Consider the following 11,054-nt stretch of genomic DNA (forward strand, 5'->3'; position numbering starts at 1 on the left):
TAGATGATTTCCTGCCAACCAGGCAGAGAACACTTGTTTTGCCATTCTGTTTAAGTGACCATATCACCCGAGATTAGCTCTGCTAAAGCATTCCTGGATACTGACAATGTAAAGTTCTTTCCTAATATCCTCATTTTTAATATGATATTGCCATTGATGCAATCTGTTCATGCCCCCTAATCTTTCTCAGGACTCTCATATCTGCAGTCTCTAGTCTTTGGTCAAGTGTTTTACTTCTGACACAGCTCTCAGATCCATGTGTTAAAATTGGTTTGAACACTGTCTTGTATACAGCTAATTTAGAGCTCCGACTAATTTCTCTCTTATTCCATATAAATTTCTTCAGTTGACTTTCTACCATACCAGCTTTGTTTCAGTTGACTTTCTACCATACCAGCTTTGTTTCAGTTGACTTTCTACCATACCTCGATTCTGTTGTCTATTTCCATATTTAATTTACCATCTTCACTAAAAACCATGGCTAAATAGCTGAAATGTTTTACTTGTTCTATAGGTTCTCCATTCACAATGCAGTTGATATTTTCCATGTTTCTTCTCATCTTTATTGTCTTTTTAATGCTGACCTTCATACCATATCTACTACAACATTTATTTCATTTATTCAATTTAATCAGGGAATCTTGCAGACTTGTAGCGGGTGTATTATTCTTATTTCCTTTTTTATATATGGGTACTATGAGATCTCTACTCCAATCATCTGGAATTCGTCCCTTTGCTCAGGCCTTCTGAACTATGCAGTGCAGTCACTGTAAGACTTTTAAACCACCATGCTTGAGCATTTCTGGTTGAATATCATCTACTCCTGCTGCCTTTCCACATTTCATGCCTTTGACAACTTTTTCTACTTTTCAAGTATGAATATGACTGTCGACCTGGTTGGCTGATTGGATAGCATATCCGCTCTTCAGCCAAAGGGTTGCGGGTTCGAATCCAGCTGTGCGCATGGATGTTTGTGATTGCCTGTGGAAATACCAGTGGTGGTAGGCATTGGTGTAGTTGTGGTCAGTTGTCATTGAATGGTGGAGACAGAGTTGTAGACTTGGTGCCCTTCTTCGATGAGTCCTTGGACTCCCTGGAGGTGTCAAATAATAATAATAATAATATATATTCCTGATTGTTTGCCTGTTCATTATTTTTTTACCACTGTGCTGTCATAACTGCGTGTTTCATTTAGCAATTTTTCAAATTAATTACTCCATACTTCAATATATCTTTTTCTCCAGTTTTCATATCACCTTTATCATCTCTAATTCCTTTTACAGCACTTTTTCCTCCATTTCTGAGCTTCAACAACCTCCAGAATATCTTGCAACCTTCTTGACATTTATTTTCTACGACTTTTGTTTAGCTAGTTTTACACAGTGTTTAGCTTTCTTACATTTGTCTCTGTATCCTCTAGGAGTACAAGCTGATTTATTTGCCAGGAACTTTTGATATGCTTTCTTCTTTTCCTTCACTACCTCCTTAACGTCCTGTATCCACCATGGAGTTCCGATTTTTCTATCCTTACAGACAACCTCACCACATGCCTCTCTGGCTGAATCAATCAGTGTTTTCTACAGGGCTTGCCACTGAATCTCCAAGGTTTGGTTCCTGTTCTCAAACTCTTTCATTTTTTCTTCAATCGTGTTTGTGTATTTCAGTCTACAGTACACATCTGAGAGCTGCTCAACTTTTATTCGCTTTAAAACTTTCTTACATGTTCTTCTTTTCATAATGAAATTCAATTTTATCCTGCTTAAGACTAAATGGTGATCACTTCCAATTTCAAATCCTCTGTACACTCTGGGATTCTGCACCAGGGAGAAAACATCACTATCAACAATAACATAGTCATTGAGACTTCTCTTATTCCTTGCCTCTTCTCTCCATGTGAATTTGGGCACATTTTTATGTTGGAACATTGTCTTAGTAATAACTAGTCCATGTCCTGAGCAGAAATCCAACAGGTATTTGCCATTATTATTAGCTTTGCTCTTTCCTCCAACTTTTCCAAAAATATTTTTGTATGCCTGACAATCATTTCCTACTCTGCTATTTAGATCCCCAACAAGGATGAACTTTTCATTTTTCATTGTATTAGTGCTTTCTCTAAAGCCTCAAAAAATTCCTCCACTTCTACCTTAGTAGAACCTTCTGTGTTGCAGAGAAGGTTCTACTAAGTTAGAAGATGTGGTTCTACCCTAGTAGAACCACAGGCACAATAGTCTCATTGTCTAGTTCCCCATTCTGATATTTGCCCACATCACTCTACTTGAAACTTCCTGCCATTCAAGAAGATAAACCTGGTATTTAGTGTTGATTACTATGGCTACTCCTCCTTTTCCTTGATTGTCATTGCATGAATATAACATTTTGTGAACTCTTAAGTATTTATTCTCTTAATGAGAAAAGAAATACCCAGAACTTCCATTTGTTATGTCATTGATTTCTCTTATTAACTATACTTCTATTATTCCCTTACTAAGAATGAGATCTTTAATCTATCTCTCTGGGATTGTTTCCTTTTCAAACTCTGACAAAATTTGTTTAAGCTGTGCCAGTCAGAGTTCTAGGACAGAAGAATTCTTGCCTCAAAGAAACCTCCCAGAGTTCTAGAGCTACCTAATCTTGTTAAAGGTTTAAAGCATCTGTAGAAATCTTTGCTTACAGTCATGGCCTTATTACACTAAAATTCCCTCATCTTCCCCTTATGCATAGGTTCAAACTTTTATGAGTGGTAAAATTAGTCTCATGCTCAAACTTATGAAACAAAACATGTTTATTAAGAATCTAATGAGTTAAAAGTTATGAGTTTAAACAAATAGGTTTAAACATATCAAAGGCATATCACGTTATCATTACTAAATCAACTGACAAACAATGAAAGAACACTCTAATTAATAAACATACAACTCATATCCTTAGGTTAAATAAATAAATACACACTTATCATAAAATACAAGTTCATAATTCCTAATTTCAATTGCCAACATAGGCAACTTCACATTAATTAGGTCTCTCACAAAATCTTCAGACTACCAGTCCAATGGAAATAACAAATCACTAAGCACATTAATCACTCAAAAGTTCTCTAAATAATTGTCCACTTCCTTTCCAACTAAATTCTCATTCACTCTTTTCCTCTAAAACTAATTGATAATTGAATAAGAAATTTTTGTACGTTACCACTGCCACTTGAGGTTGCCATGTCCCTTTCATCGGTCCTTTGTCCTTAGATACCTTTCTGCTTCAGCGGGTTGCGTCCACGTGGAGATCATGTTGCTCGTCACATAGAGCCATTGTCTGCATTCTCTTGGGCAAACGCTCGTCTCGCTGGTCATTATCGTTAGCCTGACCACTTTCCAGAGGGAATCCTTCTGCTGTCTCATCCCGGTAAAAACTTTTACCGATGGCCCAAATTGGTGGATGCCATCATCTCGTGTACAGCTTGTCTGATACTAGTCAGTCAGCAACAGGGAAAGGCCTGCATTGGTCATTGTAGAGCTTCCTTCTACTGGTCAGCATCGTAGCTCCGAACGAGAACAGAAAAAACGAACGAATTGAAACCCATGCGAACCTGCAGTTATTCTCCTTTGTCGTGCCCTCTTTTGGTTACAGAAATTTCTCATGGCGTCTTCCCATTCGCCCTCACATTATCATCACATCACAATTCTTCTCCTTGAAGAGCACTAACGCGAGCTTGATTTGCTTTCCACGAATGCTTTCGCCTCAGGCGTTACGCTATCATAGGCAACTCCCACGTAACCTTTGTTACATTTTGACATACATTTTGCATAGAGTATATTTTAATCACTAATGCCAACAAATTTTCTATTTAGACAGACAAAATTCTCCTCCTTATTACTTCCTTTAAGGTAAAATCAAATATGTTCTCTATTTTACAATTTGTTTCTTTAATAACAGTACAAGTATTTCTTGGTCAGTATTGTATTCTTGTTAAATCTTGAATGAATAATCCTTTTGATGAGAAAGTCTTCATTCAAGATCTAACACATTGTTAGTTTGGCTTAGATGAAATTATAATTAAAGCAACTAAGGCTATAAAGCCAATGGATTAATAATAACAAACCACCTTAAGGTCAAAAACTTACCTAGATTAGTTTTTGTAACCATAATTTTTGAATAAAATGGTTAGTCTTATGCCTAAAGATATATGGGTTCTTTACATCATAGATGGGATTCCAACCAAACATGCAGTCAATATATTATGTCTCTAGTCAGTTAGTCCATTTTGTGGGTAAAAAATTCTAAACTGCAGGTGAATGGATAAAGGTACCTTGTATACTAGATGGATTTGAACTCCAGTTCTTTCCATTATCATACTTACATAATACATACTTACAGAATAAGATTCCATTGTCATACTTACATAATACATCAAGGCAGGCAATCTGAGGAGATAAGGTCTATTGTAATTATACAGAGATCTCCAATTAGAATGGGGTGATCCAATGTGCATGTAGTGATGAATTATCCAGCTTTCTAATCATATAATAGTAATTTTAAATCTAAATAAAACTATCAAATATTTAGAAATCATTTACTGCTTCATAATCAAATCTAGAGAGATAGTTAATTGAAGATGTGTAAATTATTATTTTTATTCAAGACCTCCATGGTGTCACAAGACTCATCATGGGAGGCCTATCTTAGACAACACAGTCTAACATATCAGTCCTTTAACTTCACTCTTTTGCACTCATACCACCTTATCAGGCAATGCATTCCACCAATAGGAATGCAACTTTTCAATTATCCCAAATTTCATTTTGCTGCATTAAACTGATATCCCCCATTCATTCACCAACCTGTCCAATCTATTGATATTCTCCTGAAGGACACAAAACATCCTCACTATAACTAATAACTCTTCCACTTCACATCATCAGCAAATAACTGAATATCTCCCTGCCATCCACTAATAATGTCACTGATATTTTTCCTTGATACAACTCCCTGATGTCTATCAGACAGCACCTCCGATCCAATTCGCTTACCTGATATTTAAAATCCATAAGGTGCAACTTACAAAAGATCTATGGCACCCTATCAAATTCCTTTGAAAAATCCAAAAATATAGCAGCATATACTTTACCCTCATCAACTGTATACTATATTAAAAGACAATCATATTGCTGAAACAAGAGTGCTTGTTAACAAATCCATGCTGATCCTCACAGATAACACTACTGTGCCTCATTCTATATACAATCTTCAACTAACTTCTCCAGAACCTTAACAACTACAGAAAAAATACAAATTGGTTTACAATTTGACACCTCCATTCTACCATTATGCCAATACTATATTACCCTCTTTTCACTCATTGGATACCTTTCCTGTAGCCAGAATTTCCCCAGATGGCTAGGTCAATGTAGTTGTTGGTTCTTTAGCACATTCTCTTAAAACATGATGAAATTCCATCCAGTCCCACTGCCTTACTGACATCAAGAGTACTTAACATTCAAAACACATTCTCCTTGTGCACTTCTAAATCTTGAACTTTCCCATCCCTCTTTTAATAATGCCTACTTTTCCAGGGTGAAATACCCCCAAAAACTTAATCATTAAATAACACCACTAGACAATTACACTAGACCAGAAATTATATTCTTGTTTTAATCCTATGCTCAAAAGTAAGCAAACAAAGTTTGCACTAGAAGTATGTTCATGATCAGCTTATTTATGCCTAGAGGCTAAAAACTACGAGTATATCAATTGCCCCAGCATCACATAATGCAAAACACACTTCCTTTGGGGCATTCACAGTTAGGCATCTGATGTGGAGTCAATGCCCTTTATGTAGAAGTGGACTAGTTGTGAATATACTGCAAAGTTTGTTTGCTTACATTTCGATATGGGATTAAAACAATTTCTTGTCTAGTAAAACTGACTTTGTAACTAAAGAAAAAAAAACTTATTATAACCATTTCTGATCAAGAGTATTTTGATAATATGATGATGTAAGATTTATGGAAAATATATGACTTAAGCATTCCTTTAACCTCAGTATTTTCCTGGGTCAAAGGCAAAAACCAGCATGTGTAGTGACTCTTCCCATAATACATAGCAATATACATATCTAAAAGGAAATGTACTTTTACATTATGGGATGCCGAGGAAATGATCTGAAGCCAACAGCCTCAATATTCAAGTAAACTAGTTGTGAAGATCTTAATTCGCAAACTTTGTCTACTAACACTTGGGTACAAAATTATAAAAGAACAATTTCTTACATACATACACATACATACATCTTCAAGGCCCGCTCTTCCTAATTGGGTTGTGGGGTCAACAGCTGCAAGAGGAATTTCCAATGGTCACAATCCTCTGCCACCAAGCTCAGGTGTTCTGGTGGGATTCCCAAACATGTCCACCCAAGGTTTTGGATATAATCTATCCAGCGAGTCCTTGGCCTTCCACGTGGCCTCCCACACTCTGGCTTCGCAAAGAGGGCCTGATGAGGGAGCCTCTCTTGTGGCATTCTGACCAGGTGCCCGTACCAGCGTAACTGTGATCTCTCAACACAGAGAATCAGCGGTTGAGTATTGAGGGTTTCTCGAACTGCAGAGCTTCTGACTGTCGAGTTTTGTCAGCCCTGCAACCCCTCGAAGGAACCTCATTTCAGCCGCTTGGATTGAAATGAGGTTCCTTCGATGGGTTGCGGGGCTGACAAAACTCGACATAGTATAATTTACTTTGTCAGCAAGTGGGGGAAAAAACTTCTACAAGAAAGATGTGTGTTTCAGTAATCCACTTACAATTACAGGTGTTCAATGAACAGTTGGTATTAATCTGAAGGGATTTGATAGAAAACTAGTGCCTTGGATATGAAGATGGCTGGCTGATAGATATCAGTGAGCTGTGTCCAGGGAAGCAGCATACTGATAGAGCTGACAAGTTAGGTAGCAGTGACCCTGTTCTAGGTCTGGTGTCAGGTTAAGTTGTTACCTGGTAATGCATGCACAATGGGAACAATGAATTCTAATGGGATATTAATTCAGGAGGCTCTGAAAGATGTGAGAAATCAATAGCTTGGGTAATTTAATTGCCATGTGAAAGTTCCACTTTGCTTGAGAACATGTGATGCAGAGTTCTATACTGGCATAATTGCTCTCCAGGAAGTACGCACATCAAGGGATCTGGGAATTATGATAAACTGCATCTAAATCACTGTGTGCAGAACTGGTATGTCTTAATGATTTATTTAAATCCCATACATTCAAGGGTAGGGACCTAAGTCAGGTCCAGCCTTGGCTACAAAAATGAAGAAATGCTGGAGAGCATGCAGAGGTAAGTAATAAACTATATTAGGATATGGTATGCTGACTATCAAGAAAGAGTGAAGTGTGGTTTGATGAAATGGGCAGAGAGGATGGGAAATGACCAAGGTCAATAAGATAGTATGAAGATCATATCAGCTAAATGACAAGAGGAGTAAGAGATCATGCCCGAAATTGTATAACATGAATTTATGTACAGTTATTAAGAGCAAAGTGATTAAAAGAAAGTTTTTTTTTTTAATGCATGCATCACGATTGCAACCAGGCAAATGGAATATCGTGCTTACCTACACTTTCATAGGTATGACTTGACGTGCAATGTCTCGTTTGTAAACTTTCAAAATTGCATGACACACAATCCCTTACCTGCAGAATGTCACAGCGCAACCAAATGGAAATACGGATAATCATTCTCTTTCAATCTTTGTCCTTTCATAGTTTAAAATATTAATATAACAAAAAAAAAATTATATATAAATATATATATATATATATATATATAACTTTAACACGGACTATAGCTCAAGTTCATAATAACTGTAATTCACAGTCGAATATTATAACTTTATAATTGTATAGCTTTAGAGTGTCTCAATGTTATTTTCACTGTTTTTTAACATCTTTCTATGTTCTTAACGCCTGATGAAGTCAATCTCGACAAAACATGTTGCGTTTTTCAAATAAATCTCATTTTGTTATAACTCTCGGGTTTTAAGTCAGTTTATATTAAAAATGAACATATCCCAACCCCGAGTTAATAGTAGAAGTCATATATATAACACGACATATATATATACATATATATAACACGATATATATACATATATATAACACGATATATATACATATATATAACACGATATATATACATACATATATATAACACGATATATATACATACATATATATAACACGATATATATACATACATATATATAACACGATATATATATATACATACATATATATAACACGATATATATATATACATACATATATATAACACGATATATATATATACATACATATATATAACACGATATATATATATACATACATATATATAACACGATATATATATATACATACATATATATAACACGATATATATATATACATACATATATATAACACGATATATATATATACATACATATATATAACACGATATATATATATATACATACATATATATAACACGATATATATATATACATACATATATATAACACGATATATATACATACATATATATAACACGATATATATATATACATACATATATATAACACGATATATATATATACATACATATATATAACACGATATATATATATACATATATATATATAACACGATATATATATAACACGATATATATATATAACACGATATATATATATATACATATATATATATACATATATATATATATAACACGATATATATATATATATACATATATATATATATAACACGATATATATATATATACATATATATATATAACACGATATATATATATATACATATATATATATAACACGATATATATATATATACATATATATATATAACACGATATATATATATATACATATATATATATAACACGATATATATATATATACATATATATATATAACACGATATATATATACACATATATATATATAACACGATATATATATACATATATATATAACACGATATATACAGGGTGTTCGGGATAAATTTGACAGTTTCGTAAGGAAAAAGAAAATCTTCTTTGTATCTATTAAATTTAATGAATTGACAAAAAAACATTACAGGCAGAGTTAATTACAATACTATCAACAAGATTTACTCAAAATAACCACCATTAGCATCGATCACAGCTTCAATTCTGCTTCGGAACCTCGAACAAGCTGATGCTACAGTCTCCCTGGGAAGGGCCGCAAAAACTGTTTTAATTTTATCCATTAACTGGGCTTTTGTATTACTGGAAGTGCGATTGGTGTCTTTTTCAACTGCGCCCCATACAAAATAATCCATGGGGTTAAGGTCTGGGGAGTTTGGAGGCCAAACATTTGGACTGGTGAAGTCGTAGAAATTTTCAGACAACCATTTTTGACTTTTCCCAGAGGTGTGGCAAGGGGCCGAATCCTGCTGCCATACATACGGCCTACCATTGGCTACCCTTGTTATCCAGGGCTTGACTACAGTTAGCAACTCCACGAACAAAGCCCGAATTCCAATGCCAGGGTTCTTCAACACCTGTTCCTGCAGATTTGCGAGGAATTCTGCTGTACGAACGCAATCAGATCGTCTGCTAGGGATCTTTCTTCTTGCTACATCCTCGTAGTCACCATTGCAAGTCTCTAGTTCATGCCTGATTGTTTTTACTGTATTCAGGGAGCATTGGGCAGCAGTCGTAATATCCTTATTTTGATGGCGGGCACGAATCATCATGATACAAGTTATTCTCTTCCATGATTCAGGTGGGTTCCAGCTATCCATCCTTTCTGACATCTTGTATATGAATGAAGAAGGGTCCAAACTTTTAAATGAAGAGAAGTGTGTGTTAATACATGTAACTTACGGAAAAATATAATTAATTATAAATATGTCAAATTTATCCCGAACACCCTGTATATATACATATATATATATATATAACACGTTATATATATATATATATATACATATATAACACGATATATATACATATATATAACACAACACGATATATATACATATATATAACACAACACGATATATATATATATATATATATACACATACTGTATATATCGTACTGTATACATACTGTATATATATACATACTGTATATATACATACTGTATATATATATATATATATATATATATATATATATATATATATATATACTGTATATATCGGTGCTATGACGGCATTTAAATCTACCATTTCAGACAGAGAAACCGAGACAAATTCTTGGAAAATAATATTCATAATCCATTCATAATAATTTAAAGATGCACGCATACGGTACAATTTACCGGCTCTCACTAAATATATTTATTTACAAATTAAAAAAATAATAATAACAACAACAAATGCTTGCCTTGTGGCTTCAGCTCTCACCCTACTACATTCGTTAAATTACACAAGAGTAGAACTTAGGTTATCTTCAAAACATGAAACGTTTCTTATTTTGTCGAGAGATGGCGCGAATATCACAAACTAAAAGAGCCATACCATTCCGAATGGATGTACTCTGGTTTCTTTAATAATATAAGAACACAAAATTTGTGAATTAGCTAAAGAGATTAGTTACTTATGCTTCTCCAGCCTGGAGCCACACCTCCACTACAAATATTATCAAATTGCAACGGGTTCAGAACAAATGCTTGAAAATGATCCTAAAGGCCCCATGGTTCGTCAGAAATAAACTTCCCTGAGATACAAATATTCCTTATATCTTCTCCTTCCTATAAACTTTAGCTGCAAAGTTCTTCCTAAAGACGTCCACTCATCCCAATGATCTAGTTCAGCAAGCTGTAGCCTATGAGCCTACGGATACATTCAAACACAAAAGACGAAAAGCCATTTTAACTTCATTCAGTGATGTATAATCTCTATGCCCATTCTTGGCGAGCAAACTGCTCATAATATTTTCCCTCACTGTGACCGTAACAGACGATGGGAATATGAAAAGCTTTTCGCTTCACCCCTTAAGTCATAAATGTCAATTGTCAATTGTCATTAGCTAAAGAGAAGGCC

At 34.5% G+C, this 11,054-nt stretch overlaps 1 protein-coding gene across 1 annotated transcript in view; it reads right to left on the reverse strand.

The window, feature by feature from the left end:
- The window catches only part of LOC150095405 (very long chain fatty acid elongase 4-like), a 230,630-nt gene extending 220,197 nt beyond the window's left edge, over nucleotides 1-10,433 (reverse strand). The window contains exon 1 of the mRNA XM_090409967.1: nucleotides 10,396-10,433. The gene's annotated coding sequence lies outside the window, so the exon portion shown is untranslated. The remainder of the gene's footprint in view (nucleotides 1-10,395) is intronic.
- Nucleotides 10,434-11,054: the final 621 nt, after the last annotated feature.

The sequence above is a fragment of the Typopeltis vanoorti genome, chromosome 20 (assembly GCF_054136105.1).
Source record: "Typopeltis vanoorti isolate ZY-2024b chromosome 20, IOZ_Tvanoo_1.0, whole genome shotgun sequence".
Lineage (NCBI taxonomy): Eukaryota > Metazoa > Arthropoda > Arachnida > Uropygi > Thelyphonidae > Typopeltis > Typopeltis vanoorti.